This window comes from Talpa occidentalis, unplaced genomic scaffold (assembly GCF_014898055.3).
Source record: "Talpa occidentalis isolate TD23 unplaced genomic scaffold, MPIMG_talOcc4v2.1 talOcc4.4, whole genome shotgun sequence".
Lineage (NCBI taxonomy): Eukaryota > Metazoa > Chordata > Mammalia > Eulipotyphla > Talpidae > Talpa > Talpa occidentalis.
The window spans coordinates 113351254-113372831 of record NW_023604295.1 but is presented as its reverse complement, the minus strand read 5'-3'; the positions used below and the strand labels follow the sequence as shown (position 1 = coordinate 113372831).

The following is a 21578-nucleotide window of genomic DNA, read 5'->3' as shown; positions in this document are numbered from 1 at the left end:
ACATAAAACAAAAATTCTCTTGATTCAAGTAGACATATTTTATTTTTTTAATTTATATATGCATGCAAGAGCTGGGATACAGGCCAGAGGTATGGGGGCCGTGAGAGGATTCACCAGAGACAGAGTGGTGAACCGAACAGGTAGACTGACTGAAATACACTGTTGAGGGGAGCAGCGGGAGAGACAGAAGAGGTCTACTTTGCCATGTGGGTAGCTCCCTGGCCAGGGATCAAGCTTGCGCTGCCATGGCTGGTGATTGCTTGATAGCACTGAGTCTTTAACCCTTGCACCACTAGGGAGGCCCCCCTTAACATGTTAATCATAATTGTTTTAAATTCCCAGTCTGATAATTCCAACACCGCTGCTATGTCTAGTATCTTCAAGTTGTGATTTTTGCATTTTGGTATATCTTGTAATTTTTCTTGATTACTGGACTGATATATGAGGTAAAAGGACCTACTATAAACACATTTTTAGTAGTGTGATGGTGAAGTATATGGAAAGGGAAAGCATTCTATAGTCCTATAATTAGATTTCAATCTTTCAGTAAATCTATGACAATGAACTGTGAACTTCCCAAGTGCTACTCAGGATTTTTCCTTCCCTTTAGGTGGGGGAGGATAATGAGAGTAGATTAGGTTAGGTTTTTCATTTGACATAGAAGTTTAAAGCAGACTGGCATTGGGTATTTCCCTAACTCAGTAACTTGTTTTCTGGTTAGCTAGATTTCTAGGCAGACAGGCCATATTAAGAACAGTGCTTTTGTATTACACCTATGAGTAGAATTGCTGGATCATATATGGTAGATCTATTTTTAATATTTTGGGGAGTCTCCATAGTGTTTTCCGTAGCCACTGGACCTGTCTGTGTTCCCACTGAATGTGTACTAGTTTCCTTTCTCTACATATTGTCACCAACACTTCTTTCTGTTTTGTTTTTGTTTGTTTGTTCTTTGTCATGGATCATAACGTGTAAGTCAGTATTGCATTGTATTTTTTACTTGCATTTGCCTGGTAAGTATTGATGAGCATTTTTTCCACTTGCCTTGTGGATGTCTGTATGTCTCCTTTAGGGAAGTATCTATCTAAATTTTCTGCCTATTTTTGATTAGGTTATTTGTTTTCTTGTTGAGCTGCATGAGTTTTTTATGGGTCTTCATTGTTAGCCTCTGTCAGATGTATGATGTGCAGATATTTTTTCCCACCCAATAGGGTTACTTTTTGTGTTAAAAAAGTGTAGTTTTCTTCACTGTGCAGAAACCTTTTAGTGTGATGTAGTCCCATTTATTTATTTTTGCTTTTGTTTTCTCTATCATTTAGATAACTCCCTTAAGGCAGCCATCCCTGAAGCCAATGCCATGGGTTTTTGCCTATATTATGGCTTCCAACATTATATCCAAGTCTCTAATCCATTTTGAGTTAATTTTTGTGCATGGTGTAAGATAGTGGTCTGCTCTCATTCTTTGGCATGTGACTTTCCAATTTTCCCAACCACATTTGAAGAAACTTTCCTTTCTTCACTGTATTCTCTTGGTTCCTTTGTTGTAAATTAACATACATTTAGACACTCACATGTTCATTGCAGCACTATTCACAATAGACAAGTTATGGAAAATACCTAAGTGCCCAATGACAGATGAGTGAATAAAGAAGATGTGATATATATATTATCTATCTACTCTTCTTTATATATATATATATATATATATATATATATATATTACACACACACACACATATATATTATACAATGAATTGTTATTTTGCAACTTAAAAAGATGAAATTTACTATTTGTGACAACATGGATAGGATTGGATGGGGTTATGTTTTTTTTTAATAATTTTTATTTTTATATTTCCCATACAATTGCAACCCCCCAATCTGATCCCAATCCCTCCCCTCCCACCCCGCAACCCCCAAAAAGTGTCTCTGATTCATAGTTTTTTGTTTATTTTGATTTTCACTTTCTTATAGTTATTCATTTTCCTGGTCCCTTATTTAAGTTTTCTAGATTCCTGCTATGAGTGAGACCATCCGTTATTTTTCTTTTTCTCTTTCTGGCTTATTTCGCTGAGCATGATCCCTTCCAGCGCCATCCATGTTGCTGCAAATTGCATGTGTTTATCTTTTTTGAATGCTGAGTAATATTCCATGGTATATATGTACCACATCTTCTTGATCCAGTCATCCATTTTTGGGCATTTGGGTTGCTTCCAAAGCTTAGCTATTGTAAATAGTGCTGCTATAAACATAGGGGTGCAGGTGTTCTTTGGAATTGATGTTTCTGTGTCCTTAGGGTAAATACCTAGTAGTGGAATTGCTGGATCATATGGAAGCTCTATGTTTAGTAGGTCCAGAAATCTCCACACAGCTCTCCACAGTGGTTGGACCAGTTTGCATTCCCACCAACAGTGCAGAAGAGTTCCTTTTTCTCCACACCCTCGCCAACATTTGTTGTTGCTAGTTTTTTTAATATGTGCCATTCTCACTGGTGTAAGATGGTATCTCATGGTAGTTTTGATTTGCATTTCCCTGATGACAAGTGATGTTGAACATTTTTTCATATGCCTGTTGGCCAATTGCATTTCCTCTTTGGAGAAGTTTCTTTTTAGCTCTTCTGCCCATTTTTTGACTGGGTTATTTTCTTTGTTGTTGTTGAGTCTCATCAGCTCTTTGCAGATTTTTGTGATCAGTCCTTTATTATTAGTGTTGGGTGCAAAAATGTTCTCCCAGTTGGTGGGGTTTCTCTTTGTTTTTGTTATTGTCTCTTTTGCTGTGCAGAAGCTCTTTAATTTGATGTAGTCCCAGCTGTTTATCTTTGCCTTCACTATCACTGCTTTGGGTGATGTGTCTGTAAAGATGTCTTTGATGTGCAAATCACATAGTGTTTCGCCTATATTTCCTTCTATATATTTTATGGTTTCAGGTCTTATGTCTAGTTCTTTAATCCATTTTGAGTTGATTTTTGTGTATGGTGTGAGGTAGTGGTCAAGCTTCATTCTTTTGCATTTAGCAACCCAGTTTTCCCAGCGCCATTTATTGAACAAACTTTCTTTGCTCCAATGCATAGTCTTTGCTCCTTTGTCAAAGATTAGTTGACCATAAATCTGTGGGTTTATTTCTGGATTTTCTATTCGATTCCATTGGTCTGTATGTCTGTTCTTGTTCCAATACCATGCAGTTTTGATGATTATGGCTTTGTAGTATAGTTTGAAGTCTGGGAGTGTGATGCCTCCATTTCCTTCTTTTTTTTTTCAGGAGAGCTTTGGCTATTCGGGGTTTTTTGTGATTCCATATGAATTTCATCAATAATTGTTCTATTTCTTTGAAGAATGCCATTGAGATTTTGATTGGAATAGCATTGAATCTGTATATTGCTTTTGGAAGGATGGCCATTTTAATAATGTTTATTCTTCCAATCCATGAGCAGGGGATGTCTTTTCATTTCTTTGTGTCTTCTTCTATTTCTTTTAACAGTGTTTTATAGTTTTCTTTGTATAGGTCCTTTACCTCTTTTGTTAGATTTATTCCCAAATATTTGATTTTTTTTGTTTCAATAAAAAAAGGGATTTTTTTTTTGATTTCTTCTTCTTCAGATTTATTGTTTGTGTATAGGAAGGCTACTGACTTTTGCGTGTTGATTTTGTATCCTGCCACTTTACTGAACTGATTGATGAGTTGAATTAGTTTTTCTGTGGACTTTTTGGGGTTCTCTATGTATATTATCATATCATCTGCAAATAGTGATAGTTTGACTTCTTCTTTTCCTATTTGGATTCCTTGGATGTCTTTCTCTTGTCTTATTGCTCTGGCTAGGACTTCCAGTATTATATTGAAAAGCAGTGGTGAGAGTGGACATCCTTGTCTTGTTCCAGATCTTAATGGAATTGCTTTCAGCTTTTCACCATTGAGAATGATACTGGCTGTTGGCTTGTCATAGATGGCCTTTATGATGTTGAGGTATGTTTCTTGTATCCCAAGAATTTCAAGGGCTTTTATCATGAATGCGTGTTGTACTTTGTCGAAAGCTTTCTCAGCATCTATTGATATTATCGTATGGTTTTTATATTTCTTTTTATTGATGTGTTGGATAACGTTGATTGATTTTCAGATATTGAACCATCCTTGTGTCCCTGGCATGAATCCTACTTGGTCGTGGTGAATTATCTTATGAATACATTGTTGGATTCTGATAGCTAAAATTTTATTGAGGATTTTTGCATCAGTGTTCATTAGGAAGATTGGCCTGTAGTTTTCCTTTTCTGTGTTGTCCTTGTTTGGTTTTGGTATTAGTGTAATGTTGGCTTCATAGAACGTTTTTGGTATTGTCCCTTCCTTCTCAATTTTTTGCAAGAGTTTGTGAAGGACAGGCACTAATTCGTCTCTGAATGTTTGGTAGAATTCATTTGTAAATCCATCAGGTCCTGGGCTTTTGTTTTTGGGGAGGTTTTTGATGACCATTTCAATTTCGCTGCTTGTAATTGGTCTGTTTAGGTGTTCTATTTCTTCTTTATCTAGCTTTGGGTGATTGTAGAGTTGTAGGAATTTGTCCATCTCCTCTAGATTGTTGAACTTGTTTCCATATAACTGTTCATAGTAGTTACTGATTATTCTTTTGATTTCTGCTGTGTCCGTTGTGATTTCTCCTCTTTCATTGATGATCCTGTTTATTTGTGCTTTCTCCCTTTTTTCCTTAGTGAGCCTGGCTAGGGGTTTGTCTTTTTTATTGATTTTTTCAAAGAGCCAGCTCTTGGTTTCATTGATCTTTTGGATTGTTTTTTTAGTTTCAATTTCATTTATTTCTGCTTTGGTTTTTATTATTTCTTTTCTTCTACTGGTTTTGGGGTTTTTTTTGTTGTTCTTTTTCTAGATCTTTGAGCTTCGAGATTAGGTTGTTTCTTTGAGTTCTTTCTTGTTTCTTGATGTGAGCTTCTATTGCTATATATTTTCCTCTTATTACTGCTTTTGCTGCATTGGATGGGATTATGTTAAGTAACATAAGTCAGAAGGAGAGAGGCAAATATTGGATAATTTTACTATTATGTGGAATATAAAGAAACAAAACAAAGAATGGACAAAACTAAACCAAAACAAACCCTAGAATTCTGAGTGCAGACTTGAAGCTATTAGAAAAGAAGGAGGGGGTTGTCTATATATGAGTGTAGGGATCAAAAGGACTGTGATGGAGAACTACAGAAACTTTGGTGGTGGACGTGATTTGGTAATATTTGAAGGTGTCTACCTATACCCCTAAATCATATACATTGTTGTAAGCTAATATTACCTGAATAAAAAATGATGCAATTAAAAAAAATGCACTCTGACATATTTCCAAATAGTTCCCTTTTTTCTTCTCCTTGTCAGACACATGAAAAACTTTATCTCTGATATTTATTGTGGGAGTCAAGTTCCCATAAATAAATCTCACATTATGGGGCCTCCCTTTGACTGGGTCCCCCTATAAATTTTGATACTCAAGAGTTGTCCCCAGTGAAACTTCAGCAATTCATCAGCTATAATTTTAGGTTTTCCCACCTTCACGTTGGTCTCCATGTTGGCCTCCACTTGTGAGTCACTCTTCCAGGAAACTGTGATTCCCTGTCTTCACCCATCTGACTCTCAGTCTTCCAGACAGCGGTTAGCCCTGCTTTCTACCCTCAGATGACTATGGGAAGGCTTGTTAATGTTTCCACCTGTTCCGCTTGTTATTATTTCAGAGTGGTGGCTTCCAACTTTCCAGCTCCTTACATGTGGCACCAGAAATGGGAATTCCATTTACTACTTTTTTTTTTTTTTTTTTTGTGGGACCCTCGCCTCACCGGTGGCCGGGGAACGAACCAGCGCTGCAGAGGCTGAGAGCAGCCTCTGGCTCAACTGCTGAGCCACCAGGGGAGGCCCACCATTTACTACTTTTTTGAAGCAACATTTTCTTACTAATGTGAAGAAACTTTTTTTTTTTTTTTAGTATGAGTTTCTCTAGCCTATTCTATGCGGAAAACGTTGTACAACCTTTTAGCTGGGATATTGTGGGCAACAGAAGACTAATATAATACTAATATAATACTAATATAATGTCAATTTAGAGTTCATTTCCTCCCACACCTGAGACCCTTTGCTGCTGTGACTCCATTAAGATGGAGGAACCTGGATGCCCACAGTCCTCCTCCATTCTTCAACCCAGGCTAATAAGAAGAAAGGCACTGAAACTTGAAGGAACTTTTGCTCTCTTCCATCTTAACTATTGGATTTGTCAACTCAGATCCTTCTCACTGCAGATGATACAATAAATTCCAGGTGATCATTTTCTGTGTTAAAGATTCAAACTCCTTTGTGTTGGGAATTTACCTCATTCACAGGAGTCTTTCTGATGCTGCTAGAACAGTTGTGGAGAATATGTAATACTGTGATGTCCTGAACACTTGAGGGGTCGTCAAGTTGTCAGTCATGAGAAGTTCTAGAAAGTTATCTGGAATTGCTTGATGGAGGCCATATTGAGAGAATTACATGAGGGCAGTGTAACAGGGAAATGGATCAAACCTCTGGCATTATCTTTATGCCTTTCAGAAGGACTGGCAAACTCACCTAGTATTTGTTCAGTCGATCTGTGCTGTCCAAAAATCACCATCTTCTCCACTTAGAGACAAACGGAGTCTCCCTTTATAGCTTTCTCTGACAATTTCCTGTCAGACATTTGCAAAGCTAGTCAGACACGCAGACAGGAGCCTTTGACAGAACAAGGGTGACATTTCAAAGAAAGAACGATGATAGGATGCCTAAAAACACTCCCGAAATAAGCACCTTTGAAAGGTACAGTGGAAATTTCAGAGCAGCAGCCTGATATTTCGCCATGTAGAGCTATCCATTGAATCCTTTCATGTAGCTCAACATGAGTTAAATTATGTAGAAGTTGCAAATGCCAAATCACAGAAAGGTGAATTTAAAATTCTTATTTTACAGCTCTGAATTAGTATGGACACTTCCCATCAAGAAGGACATTTGTTTCACTTGAGTTCTTGGCACAAATATTGCTCTTTTATGAACAAATTGCAACTGGAAAAATGATGTTCCCCACAGGTAGACGGAAGGTATTGCTTTTACTTCTCAATAACTAAATGAATATGTATTTTTGATAGCTGCTTTAGAAATGCCTTCCTTGCAGGGTGTTAGAAACTATAGTTACCACTATTTGAAACTAGGCCTTAAGTACCAAGAAATAGCTTGCCCTTTCCATAATACAGAATTGAGCAAGAAAGTAAGATGCTGTTAGTGACTAGATTGCCAGTTTGGGAGGTATGCAATAGTGTGATTGAGCTCAGCGAGGGCAGAGTCAACCCTCTGGCTGTTTTCTTCACACTAGAATGTAATTCTTATAGTTGGGCTCCCACATGCGTTAGTATATCTATTCAGATGGGTCCAGGTTGTAGGAGCAGGGATACACCGACTTTCTGCCTGACTTGAATTCACACACACAGTGAACTGATCTTTTCTTGCTCATTTCTTCTCAATGAGAGGTTGAAAGTTTTGGTTTCAATTCCAGTTTGAATCAATCTTTGGAAATTTCTCCATTTCCCTACAATTCAGTTCTTAGGAAATGGTAGAAAATGAATTAATGCATATGTCCATCGTGTAACCTCTTCTACTCCAAAATCTGCCTTTCAGAGTTAAAGCTGAAGGTCTGGTAATTGCTTGTAAGGCCTAATATACACATCTCTATCCCTTTCTTCATTCCTCTGCTCCAGACGCATAGGCTTCTTGCTGGGTCTCAGATATGCCACACCCTCCCCATAGAAACTTGTTGTTCCCTTTCTCTTGTCCCAACTTATCTTTTCATTGAGTACTTTACCTTTTTACCTTATCTAAATTTACATCTCCTATACCTCCCCAGTATGCTCCTTCTGCATTCGTTATTTTTCTACATTGTACTTACAACTTCTGAATGCTCTATACCATACATTTCGATTACTGTACACAGACACACACACAGAGTATATGAAAAATCACAATCATGAAAATTTGTTTTAGTAGTCACTGCTGTATCTCAGGGCCAAGAGTAATGCTTGGTTCACAATAAATATTTCAAAATTATTTTTGAATGAATATATAGTAAATATTTTTATAAAATTTAGGTTGCTTACTTAATTCTTACCCTAAAAGGAAAGGATCATTTAAATCTCATTTTATAGATGATGAAAGTTAGGTTTGAAGGCATTCAGTGAGGAGAGACTAAGATCTACAACTGAAGTGCAGTCAGCTGCTATTAAAGGTATTAAAGGTATTCTATACTAAAGTGTTTTGAAAAACTAAGAATTTTTTTTTTTTTTGTAAAAAAATAACACGTTTGGGGGACTTAAATCAATTTTTGTAGATTTGGATTTTCTTATACTGGTTTATTCAAAATTAATATGCATATGATTTAAGATCTCATACCTCTTTTTCTTAGTCTTGAAAGTTCAGTCTTAAGATGCAAAGCCAGAATTCCCTGTAAACACCCAGGAAGTAAAAGCTGCCAATATCTAACTGAAATTTTCAAGGGCGAAAACAGCCAAAATGTCACGAGTGAGGAATAACTTTCAATGTTCTATCAAAGTAGCTCTTCAAGTTATGTATTGATTTCAATACAAGGAAAATATGCCTAGAAATTTAATTTGACATTTGTAATCAATAGCAGTCAGATGTCACTACAGTGAGGGAAGAAAAAAGATGACTTTAAAATTAGTCATGAATTTATAATTACATTAATGAATAGAAGTAATTTATTGAATTAATGTTTCCAGAGTCTAAAGAAAATCAGCCTGCCACAGCATTACTGAAGGAATGGAGAGGTGGGATCTTGTTTTTTCTAGATTAACTCATCTATATCTTCCTCATTCCATTATCTGGCCTTTTGTGCTTCACTTTCTGAGAGGTGTGGTCATTTTTATCCATAGATTACAATAACTATGTTCAGAGCTTGAGCCATTTAGGGACTCACCTATGATAAAAAATGATTTTTTTCTCTTTATTATGTTATTTTTACCTGAAAGTTGTACAGAAAATTTGCTTTGGTGAGGGAGTGATTTGGTAGAGGAATAAAAAAGAAATCATACATAGTAGGAGCTCCATGGAAAGAAGTATCTCCAAAAGAAAATAATCCACATTATCACAGGGCACATGAACTGAAAACAACAAATATGTCCTTAAAACAGGAAGACTGTGATTGAACAGTTAAAACTGTGATCATAGAGATTTTGGAATCTCTTTTTTAATGTGGACTCTTTATTTTCTACACCATTCCTTTGATGACCTAGTCTCAGAGTTTGAAGTGCCTTCTCCTTTCTGGCTGCAATGTTACATCTCTGGCCTTGGGGCTCTTCCAACTGTTTAAATGATTCGATCCTCCTCCCTGCTCAACACACTTATTTTGAGGTTTAATAGACACCTCAAACTTGACATGCCTGAAATAAAAATTTGTAATTTATTCTCCAAAAATGATCCTCTACTAATCTTTACGTCAAGTCCATCCTTAAGACAAAATCATCCTTGATGCTTCTCTTTTTTTTTCCAACTCATAGGCAATCTAAAAAAATTCCTTATCACCAAAATATGTATAGAATCTGACTAATTCTTACCATTTCCTCCTTAGATCCCTGTGTCAAAACATCATCTTTTACTTGGATTACTGCAATGGCTTCTCCTTGGTTATGCCCTTCCCAACACCCAGCCCTCACTCACAGTCCATTTTCAACACAGTAAGCAGAATTGTCCTTTTAAAACATGGGTGAACCATGTCCCTCCTCAATTCCAACTTCTGTTATGTCCCCCATCCCACTTAGAGTAAAAGTCAAATTTGTACAATGGACTCTGTGGGACCATGTAAGTTGACTCACCTGAAATTTCACTCATCTCACCTCCAACAGCTTTTCATTCTATCTTGGTCATATTTGATATTCTTTGATACTCTTGCTCTTTCTTGAACATGCCGAACATAGTCTCATCTTGGAATATTTGATTGTGTTATTCCCTCTGTCTGGTTTTCCCTTCTGAAAGATAATTTGGCTACATTGTTCAGTTCCTTCAGTTCACTGTTAATCTGATATATGATTGGTGATGCAGGCTGAGAGATCTATGAAATTGCAATTGCCTTCCCCCTACCTCTCCCTCTGTATCCCTTATCTTATTCTTTGCTTTCTATTTCTCCATGGTTATTACCATTCAGGCCATATATATTGGCCTGATTTCTTTATCACTATTTTCCTACTGGAATGTAAGTTGCAGAGGACAGAGACATTTCTGTTGTTTCTTTTTGCAGCTCTATTCCCAGTGTGTAAGGCAATGCTTCAGTAAATAGTTTGAGTGAATTAAATGAGTATAGTTATCATGCATTCCAAAGAAAGCTGTATTTGCCATCTGGAAGAGTCCAGATCTCTGAATTACTCCACACTGTCAGACATTTCTTTTCAATACAGCAGGACACTGTGATCTGGGTCCCACTTTTGGATTTTCATAACTAATAATTTAATCAGATAATTAGACTTTTTTTTCATAACTGCTTGAGGATATACTTTTCAATGATATTAAATGAGCTAATGTCTGGCAGTACATAGAAAATTTGACTCCTTAGGTACTTAGAGGACTTTCTTAGCCACATTACTTGAGTTCGCTAAAACAAGATGCAGGTCTTAGAGAATCTAGGAAACATATTCCCATTTATAAACATTTTCAAGCAGATCTAATGAGATTGTGGTAAAGTACCAGTAATAACTAGTAGTGAAGGGTTGGTATTTGCTTCCAGAAAAACAGTAAGAGTAGAAAACTGTGATGTCCTCTTGAGCTCAGCACTATACCCAGAACAATGCCAACAATCTCACTGATGGTTAGGTTCAGGGGAGGGGACAGCTGTCTTTTTTGGTCATAAGCCACTTGGTTCTGCTCCATTCAGGCTGCTAAAGGTACTGTGGTCAATAATAGATATCGGGTCTTTTCCAATAATGAATAAAAACTCATAGATGCATATATTTGAGGAGACACATGTTCATATATCTGGAATGAATTTCTGAAAAGATATCAAGTGCTCAGCTCCACTAAGAACTCATTTTAGCATAGAAATATAATTTTAGTTCCAAAACAAATATTTTTTTAGTTTCAGATCAAAGGGACATTCTCTGGAAAGGAACACGAGAGAATGTGAGTCTGATTATTTTGAAATAATACTGAATTGGAATCATAGAGCTTTGTCCCTTACTTGGGTGACACTGAAATTGGACCTCTCTTCCTGTGTTTATCACATCAAAAAATTTTATTACTCTCAGTTCTTACTACATTGGACCAGGAAGATCTAAACCTATTCTGTGACTTTCTAATGTCTAATGTCATTGATGTTTTCTTCACCTAAAATTCCCTTTTTATGTAACTCTAAATACTGAAACTTTTTGATACTTTGAAGTACAACTCAAATACAGCCTTTTCCATAAAGCTTTATCTATTACCCCTAAGTAAAAGTTAAATTTTGGCATCTTTGGGCCCCCCTAGTTCCCATATCATACACATGCAGATACACACATACACATTTACTTTCATATATATGAAGTCATATCTGAATTTGTAAGACCACAGCCATTAGGAGCCATTCTTTTGGCTTCTTACTCTGTGGATATGTCTATTTGTTGGAGTTCCTGAACAATGGCTAGCAGTCTCTGCTGGAATTATTCCTATTACACAATCCTGCTCTTTTGGTTTGGATTTGGCTCTTCGCTGACAACAGCTTGGAACAGGCAAAATATTCCTTCTCCAGTGTCAGACTATTAGCAGGACTTTTGTTTTTGTTGATGTGTTGAGGGGAAAAAAAAAAAAAGAAATCCTGATCTAACAATAGGACAGTGATGGTCTTCTAAAAGATTTTTCATTGACAATTGAGGGAGAAAATGTGCTATAATTAACAGGTGCTCCAGGGAAGAATTAGATGGTTGAGATGGTGTTTCGGTGATTAAGGGATTTTTTTTTTAAATCATCTTTTCTTTTTCAGGATTTGAAGCAGCTTAGCCTCAGTAAAGAAATTTTCTGGAGGTATTTCTTGAGAAATGGCTATTGGGACTTCAATCCCAAATGCTATTTTTTAGGTGACTGCCCCTGCTCTGTGTTCCCTTTCACCTGGGACACACTTTCTCCCAAGACTTACATTGTAATCATTTGTTTGGCATATATCTTCAATTCAGTGCCAGATTGTGAACCTGGAATAGTTTAGTCATCAAGGTTGTCTTGTCAATCACTCTATTCCCAGGGCCAGCAATAATTTGCAGAATGGATAAATGGTGTTGTGTGATAACAATATGAAGTGGGTTAGAAGTTATTTTGGGAATTGCTGTATTCTTTTGAAAATTCCTGCTCATCAATATATAAGATCCCCAAGTAAAATTTTTCTTTGAATCAAATCTCCTTTCTTCTCTACAAAGTGGACATTAAATGGTACAATTTAAAAAAATTGTCTTATGACTTCCATGTATGCATCGGAGTAAAGAAAATAGTTTCTCTGAAATGATGTTTAGAACTAAAATCATGAAGAATGGAGACTGGGAAATAGGATTCAGTGAGCAGTGTGGGAGTGGAAAATTATATACACACTTAACTGGACATTAATTAGTCTATTACCACTGTCCTAAAAGCTATGAAGGAATAAAAAAATTATGTATGTATATATAGAATACTTATGTAAGTCATGTGCTTAGAAACCTCAGTAATGCAATACAATAATGTACTAAATTATTGATTGATAGATTGAATTGCTTGGAATACCAACAAATAGGTTGATGCTGATGAAGTAATAACTGAAATTACTGTTTGCTATGATGTGAATTAAACAAATATTGATTGAGTACTTATTAGGAGAGCCATAATAATAAATGATTTATGCCTGCTAATTGATTTGATCTTTTCAGGCATAGGATTATTTTCATTTTAAAAATGAAGAAATTAAAGGTCAATTATATGTAATTGGTGAGAAATTATATAGACAGTAATTCGAAAGTTGAAACTTTAATTAAATTATCATTTACCTAAAACCTAAGAGATTTTATCATACCATATTGGAAAGAGAAGAGAAAAGTTTAAGATAATTACAAAGAACAAGAGATACAGCATATGTGATGAACAGGAAGATATTTGGTGCAGTAAGTAATGATGAGAAAGGATGAAAATGGTTGAGATAGGAAAAGGAAAGTTGGAACCATATCTAAAAGATGCATTGAATTGCTCTATACATACTGATTCTGCCTACAGATACAGGGTAATTAATGAAGAAATAAGAGAGGCCTACCATTTGGGCATCACTGGATAAGTCCTTCAAAGTCCTTATCCAGATGAAAATTAACAAAATACACTTACTGACTTGAAGAATTCTTCCACAAGAATTAGGAGTTTTTATAAACTATGTGTAATTTTAATATCTTTCTCAACTTGAAGTCTAGGACTTTGTTGTTGTTTTTTTAAAGATTTTATTTATCTCTGCATAGAAGAATTGAAGTATAGGTCAGAGATGGGGTGGGGGTGGTGAGGGGATTCACCAGAGACAGAGTGGGGAGCAGAAGATCTACTGAAACACACTGCTAAGTGGAGCAGACTGAGAAACAGGAGAGATGTGCTGCTGTGCCATGAGGGTTAGCTCCCTGACCAGGGATTGAACTCAGACCTTCACAGTGGGCTGTCTTTGTAGTAGCACTGAGACTTAACCAACAGTCCACCATGGAGGCCCTGAAATCTAGGACTTTGAAGGAGAGAGTAGAATAAGGGGAACTGAATAACTGCAAATAAAACAGCTTGAAAAGAAGGTAATTGCTTTTTAAATCATAATTACAAAAACAGTTGTATTTTTATACGCAAACAGTGAGCTAGAAGAAAAAGGAGTTAAGCAAACGTTATAATTTACAATTACATCAAAAAGAAGTAAATACCTAGGAGTAAAGGTAACAAAAGAGGTGGAAGACCTATACAATGAAACTTTAAGACAATGTTAAAAGAAGCACAAGACACATACAAAAAATTGAAAAAATATTACCTCCTCGTGGATTATAGAAGGATTCCATTGTTACAATGAACCCAAATAGCCATGGCAATCCTAACCAAAAATAAACAAACAAACAAATAAATAGATAAATAAATAAATAAAAGGAAACAAGGGTGGGGGGTGGAGGCTGGGCATCACACTCCCAGACTTCAAACTATACTGCTGTACTACAAAGTTATAGTAGGGTTTCTGTGATATCCCTGTGTAGTGCTCTTGGTCCTTTTAATGCACTATTGAGTTTGATTTGCTAAAATTTTGAGTTTTTTTCAACTTTGTTCACCAGGGATATTAGTCTAAAATTTCCTTTTTGATATGATATCCGTATCTGCTTTTGGTATCAGAGTCAATGTTGGCTTCATGAAATGTGTTTGTAAGCATCTTCTCTTCCTCAACTTTTTAGGAGATACTGAAAATAATTGTTATTAGTTCATCTTTGAAGGTTTGGTAGAACTCATTATCAAATCATTTGGTCTTGAGCTTTTGTTTTGGAGGAAAATTTTGATTATTGTTTATATTCTTGCTTGTAATTGGTCTGTTCAGGTATTTATGTCTTCTTGATTCAGTTTCAAGTGGTTGTATACCACTGAGAAATTGTCCACTTTTTTTATGCTACTTAATTTATTGGTGTGTGGATGTTCATAGTAGTCTCTTATGATCCTTTGTATTTCTGAGATGTCTATTGTTATTCTCTAGCATTTCTGATTATACTTATTAAAGTTTTCTTCCTTTTTTTCTAAGTTAGTCTATCTATGGGTTTCTCTATTTTTTCAGAGAACCAGCTTTTGGTGTCACTGATATTTTGAATTGTCTTTTTGATTTCTATTTCATTTACTTCTGTTCTAATTTTATTTTTTTAAGATTTATTTATTAATGCATACAAGAGCTGGGGTACAGGCCAGGGGTGTGGGGGATGAGAGGATTCACCAGATACAGAGCGGAGAACAGAACAGGCAGATTGACTGAAGTACACTGCTGAGGGGAGCAATGGGCGAGTCAGGAGAGGTCTGCTGTGCCATGTGTGTTGCTCCCTTGCCAGCCAGGGATTGAACTCCTGCTGCAGAGGCTGTGGACAGCTTCATAGGTTGTTTCTTAACCCCTTGTGCCACCAGGAAGGCCCTGCTTCTGTTCTAATTTTAATGATTTCCTTCCTTCTATTTTTTTTTTCTTCTTTTTGTCATTCCTTTTCTAGATCCATAAGGTGCAATGTTATATTATTTGTTTGAGCTCTTTCTTGTTTCTTTTTGTGGGTCTGTATTGCTGTATATTTCCCTCTTAAAACTGCTTTTGCTGTGTCCCATAGGTGCAGGTAGTTTGTGTCTTCATTTGTTTCCAAGTATTCTTTATTTCTTTTTTGATTTCCTCATTAATCCAATTGTCATTTGGTAATATGTTGTTGAGTTTCCACATATTAAAGGTTTTTATTATTTCCTTTTTGTGGTTGATTTCTAGTTTGATATCATTGTGATCAGAAAAAGATACTTGATTATTTCAGCCTTCATGAATTTGTTAACCCTTGCTTTGTGGCCTAACATATGGTCTATCCTGCATAATGTTCCATGTACACTTGAGAAGACTGTGTGATCAGCTTTCTGTGGGTGCAGTGCTCCATAAATGTTAAGTCCATGTGGTCTCATTCTTTGTAAGCTACTGTTTCCCTGTTGATCTTCTGCCTGATTGAGTTGTCCTTTGATGAAAGTGGAAGATTGAAGTCCTCCACAGTTAATCTACTATCATTTAGTTTGGTTTTATATCTATTGATCTATCGATTGATCTATCTATCAATACATAGATATCTATATACATATATATGTCTATATATTTCTATATATCTCTATATATACACCTATCTATATATCAATATACAAACCTTTATGGTGCCTCCACACTACTGAGCTGCCCCATACCTGGGGCTTTCAGCCAGGCTGCAAAGCCATGTTTTACAAGGTTGCTTCTCACTAGGAACCAAAACCTCCAAGAAATTCTCTCCACCTACCTTTGGCTTAATAAAACATGAATATATTCATTGTCCTTTCTGATGCAGTGTGTACCAGTCTTCATTGTCCAAGAAGTATTCCAGTTTAACCCCAAGCTGTAGGGCTCTCTGAATGCATTGTTGGTATGGGTTAACTTTCAAATTATTCTCCATGAAGAAAGCAAAGAAACTCCTCTGATGCCATCTTTGACTGAATTTTAAGATAGAAATTAAAAGAAATAGCTATCCAGAATTTTAAATGTATTGTGAATTATCATAAGTAATGAGTTTAATGGTGTTAATAAGGACATTCTCAATTGGTGCCGTTTCAGGCATTTAACTCAAATAGGGAAATATAGCATATCCACTGGGCATGAGTCCCTGTGTCTGTGCCAGTTCCCAGGGTGTACTGCTGGCCTAGATCACTGAGAATCTGTGCCTGTGCCAAAGAATATGATTTTGTAAGGAAAATACAGATTCTCCTCAACTCAGGTATTTGGGTTTTAGAGATTTTCCTTCCTTTTTAAACATATTTATTCAACCTTTAAGGGAAGAGGAATCTTAAAATGGTCTGTAGATAGGCTAACTTGTTATTCTTATTGTCTCTTTGTTAACGTTGTCTTTTTATCTGTCTCTCTTTTCTCTCTTATGACCAAAATGCTCATCAGGGAATATTTTCTTAATTCCCCAACTTCACAGAATTCTTAGAATTCAGTTCTGTTCTCTTTAGCATCTGTCCTTCCCCCCTGAATGCTCACCAGATATTCGATTAGATAAAAATTCTTTTTGGATTTCCTTAATATTATGGCTTTAGCGGAGGTATGTGTGAGGTTAGAGGCTACAGGTTGGGAAAGAAAGTGTCTGGGATATCAAAGGTGACCTAATCCTTATTTTATAATAGACAAATTGCTGCTTTACACTATATCTAGTGTCTCAGCCATGATTGACCTTGTTTTTCTAGGAAAATTAGCACATATTCAGTCTGGGCAGCTCTCTTTACTGAATGTTATTTCCTCTTGATCCTGTAAAATCCTAAATCCTTTATGCCCCTCTTGAACTCTATTCACACAAATCCTTAGTTCACTTTGTTTTTGTTTTCCCAGCTGGGCAAATTTTTAGCACATTCTGCTCTCTGAAAGAAAAGATACTTTTTTACTTACTGTAAATTTACCCTTTCTCTTCTGCTCTCTGCTGTTGTTGACATTAGGTTAATGATTCTTTCTAAAATCTCTAGATAAGAAAAAATATTTGACTCAAGTATAAAAATGATTATATACTTAATATATAAAAACCACAAAAATTGATGAGAAAATCATTAAGACTAAAAAGAGAAAATAAAATATACAAAATGTGTAAAATATAAGAAATAATACAAATATCTGCAATATTTTTGACTAATAATCACAGAAATATAAACAAAATATTGAGTTTATCTTTTTTCCCATAAATGAACAAAGAAGAAAACAAGTGTTACTAATGATGGAGGGTATTTTGATATGGTTACTTTTATAGGCTATATGAATATAAATTAGAGAAGCCTCTTAGAAGACAGTTATTTTGTTATAAGTTTTACTAACATTGAAAATATTATTGTCTTTCAAATGTGTTCCCTTTTTCAGAGTTCATAATAAGGAAATAATCAGAAATGTTGAAAAAGACATAGTCTATTAACTTATAAATAAAAATACACATATGTATTTTAAAATGTAGGTGAATGGTTGTGTTAATTATGTTGCCTCCATAAAAAGTGGAAATTATTCAATAATTTAATGTTTACAATTTAATGTTTACAGTGCTTACAAAGAATTTCAATGATACAAGAAGTCAGTCATAAAATTAATTGAAAAAGAAGAATAGAATGATATATAGACTAAAATCTCATATATGTGTGAGATTTAATCTCATTAAACAATTTAATCTCATATATAAGTCCATGTCTGTGACTTCCAAGCTCTGTGGAGCTGGTTTATTCTTTTTGTTTCTGCTTAAATATTGAGAGCTGATTTGTTCCTATATCAAAGGACCAAGTTTAGTTTTATCCTCTAATTTTTAGATATAAAGACAAGGTCTCCTTTTTTTTTTTTTTTAGACATTACTTCTCCCACCCCCACCCCCTTACCCCCACCCCCAGGTAAGTTCTCAATTTTTATAGTAGATTTTTAATAGTAGGACTTTAATATTAGTCTGCAATGTTTCAGTCAACAAATGATTATTAATTCTAAGCAATGTGTGTCAAATATTTGTGTGCTAGTGATTCACCAATGTGAGAGAGACAGACAGAGAGAGAGGCTTTATCTTGTTATAAGAAACATAGGCAGGTATCTATGAATATGTGTGTGATGCAGATGGGGAGAAGAGAATACATATTAGAGAATGTTGAGAAACAAGATGTTAATGAGTAAGACTGAATATAATAATAATAAGGAGCTAAGAGTGTGAGAATGGGTGAGTGGTTTTTAACTACTTTGGCTGAGAAAGGCCTCTTTGAGCAGATGATGTTAGATTTGCAATCTGAATAATAATTAAAGGAGAGAACAAATGAAGAGTCCTTGGAATGTCATATTAGGGCGGAAAGAAGTTTGGTGTATTACCTAGTAAAAGGGGTAGTGGAGACAGATGGACTATGAGAACTAGACAAGAGTAAATTCATGGACCATAATAAAAAGTTGGGATTTTGTTGTTGTTTTATATTTGGATGATATTGGAGGATTAGTAGCAGCGGTGGGATATTATCTGAATTATTCTTAAGATTATCAAAAAGAAGGTATTCTTAAAATTATCCTGTGGCTATTATAGCCAGTGGGTTTTGGGAGACATGAATAGAGAGGGAAAAACTAATAGAAGAGTGTAGTAGTAATTCATGCTAGAGATGGTGAAATGAAATCTGACTCAGAATGTATTTTTAAGTTCACCCTATGGTACTTGAGACTCACTGATGGATTATAAATATAGAATGATGAAAAAAGAACAAATCTTTAGACCTAAACAACTATGTTGTTAATACACTTGATAAATGAAGTCAGTTGTGATGGAGTTGGGAATTTGATGAAAAAATTGGTGCGGGTTAGAATGGAGTGGTTGTAGAATTGGAGTCTTTGGTAAGATATCATAGTGATAGAAACAAGAGCTCAAGTGAAGCTGGTTGTCTGAAATATTAGTAAGTACACTTCTTTCATTGAAAACATTTCCAGTGTTCATCTAATGAATGTAACTGCTCTATTAAGTCTTGTTGAGGATATCAGTGGAGAGAATGGGTATATGGAGAGAAAAGGAGAGACATGGGGATAAAAATGTATTAAATAATCATCAGAAAGTGTGGAAAATGAATTTAACCAGGAATGAGTCAGTGTCAGTTTCATTTAAAGCCTATTTCGGAACAGTAATCAGAAATTGAAGTTACTCCAGTCACCATGGTTATGTCATTTTTTCCTTTAGAAAAAATTAGTAGACAATGTGAAATTATGAAATAAACAAACGTTTGAGTTTAATTGAGATTGAAATTTTGTGGGGTAAATGGAATGGAGAGAAACAGGATGGCCAAGTATTTGGAGTAAAGGTGCTTACTAGACTGGGTAAGGAAGGAATGGAGGAAGATAGAAAAGGTGATAGAAATTAAAAATCCAGAATGATTGACAGACAGAAGGCATTACTAGGAGAATGAAATTGTTTGAGGGGGGAACTAGAGTGAGTTGGAAAAGTTGGACATGATTGACTTTTAAAGCTATTGGAATGTAGTTGTTAATGAATGCTCTGAGAATGATTAGGATGAAATTTAACATTGACGAGGTCAACAACTGGAGACCTACATGCATTTTAAAGTTTCTGAGAATTAATGCTGAAAGACAATGAGCAAGATACTGAAATTATAATTAAGGAAGAGGAGTGACTAGGAGATCTGTCAGTGAAAGCAAAATGATTGATAAGAGATGGTAAAATCTGATATTTCCAGTAATGGGTCCTGGGTATTGAAGGAAAAGATTAAGCATTGTCTTCTAGCCCTTGCATGGTAGATGAATGAGAATGAATAAATTCAAACAGGTAGATGAAGGTACAACTTAGACCAGAAAGAAAAAAAAAGGTTCTGAACACCACTAACTTTGATTGATGTTGCCTCTTCCAACTGAAAGCAACTTGGTGGCCAATTCTTGAGTCTCTATTCCATTTTCTTACCTATAAGATCCTCACAGGATACTGTGATAAAACCCAAATGGGTTGTGTCAGTGTTGGGCACGTACAACGGTGGTGCGGTTTGATTTTTAAAGTTGGGGCTCAGTGATCTGTTGTGAGCCATGGAGAGTAACTTTTACCTGCATTACTATGTGGGTCACAAAGGCAAGTTTGGTTATGAGTTCCTGGAATTTGAGTTCTGACCCAACGGGAAATTGAGATATGCCAACAACAGCAATTACAAAATGATGTCATGGTCAGAAAAGAGTCTTATGTACATAAAAGTGTGATGGAGGAACTGAAGAAAATCATTGATGACAGTGAAATTACAAAATAAGATGATGCTCTGTGGCTACCTCCTGACAGGGTGGGCCAGCAGGAGCTTGAAATTGTCATTGGAGATGAACAACATCTCTTTCACAACATCAAAAATTGGTTCCCTTATTAATGTCAATCAGCCCAAGGATCCAGAAAGCTTATGAGTATTTTATTATTTTTGTCCAGGACCTGAAGTGTTTGGTCTTCAGTCTCATTGGATTATACTTCAAGATTAAGCCAATCTAAATTGAATATGGTGTGGACACAAGGGGTGGGTAAGAGTAGCCATTTTTCATTGCCATTATCAGGAAATTTTTGTGTATATCAGGGCAATATTTTTTTATAAACTATAAATGATTGTCTTTAATAAATATGTGAAAAATGCAATTTTTACTATTTTATAAACATCTGAACTTGTGGGGAAAAAATGCAGGGACAGGTGCCACTAAGAATCACTCTTGTGTTTGCCTTGGGAAATTTGACCTTCCAATTTGAAGAGAGAAGCCAGACATCATTTGAGACTCAATGGCCTTATAACTGCCAAGATGCTCTCATTGTTCATCCTCCTGGCTTGGTGTATGAGTCAACCCAGTCAGTTTGCCATGACCTAATGACTATAGACAGATACCAGACTGTAGACTTTTTCATGCTTTGGATACTTCTAGCACATACATTTTGTGTTTCAGTTCTTGTTCATAGAATGGGGGTTGGTAAATATATATTTTTTCCATTATATCTTAAAATATTGAAAAATGAGTATTGAGAAATAAAAAACACTCAGTCAGCACCTATAATCTATTATGGCAATTAATCAAACACATACTTTGTCAACTTTCTCTTGTTCTGTTATGTTTTATGACTTTATTATTGTTTCATCAACACAATAAAAGGAATTAATCTTCATTGCAGGGGAAATGTTTGAGAGCCAAAGAAAAGGGATTTAGCTGCCAGTCTCTATCTTGTGGTTCAAATCAATCATCAGAACAGATTAAATTATTTTAACTGTGATGCATTCATTAGGCCTTATTGGAAACATTTTAATGCATTAAAGGATTTCCTACATAAGCAGAATACAGATCATCACTT

The 21578-nt window shown here is 35.5% G+C and overlaps 1 pseudogene; it reads left to right on the top strand.

The window, feature by feature from the left end:
- The first annotated feature begins 20296 nt into the window (after positions 1–20296).
- LOC119256958 (protein mago nashi homolog) lies at positions 20297–20738 on the top strand (annotated as a pseudogene).
- The last annotated feature ends 840 nt before the right edge of the window (positions 20739–21578 follow it).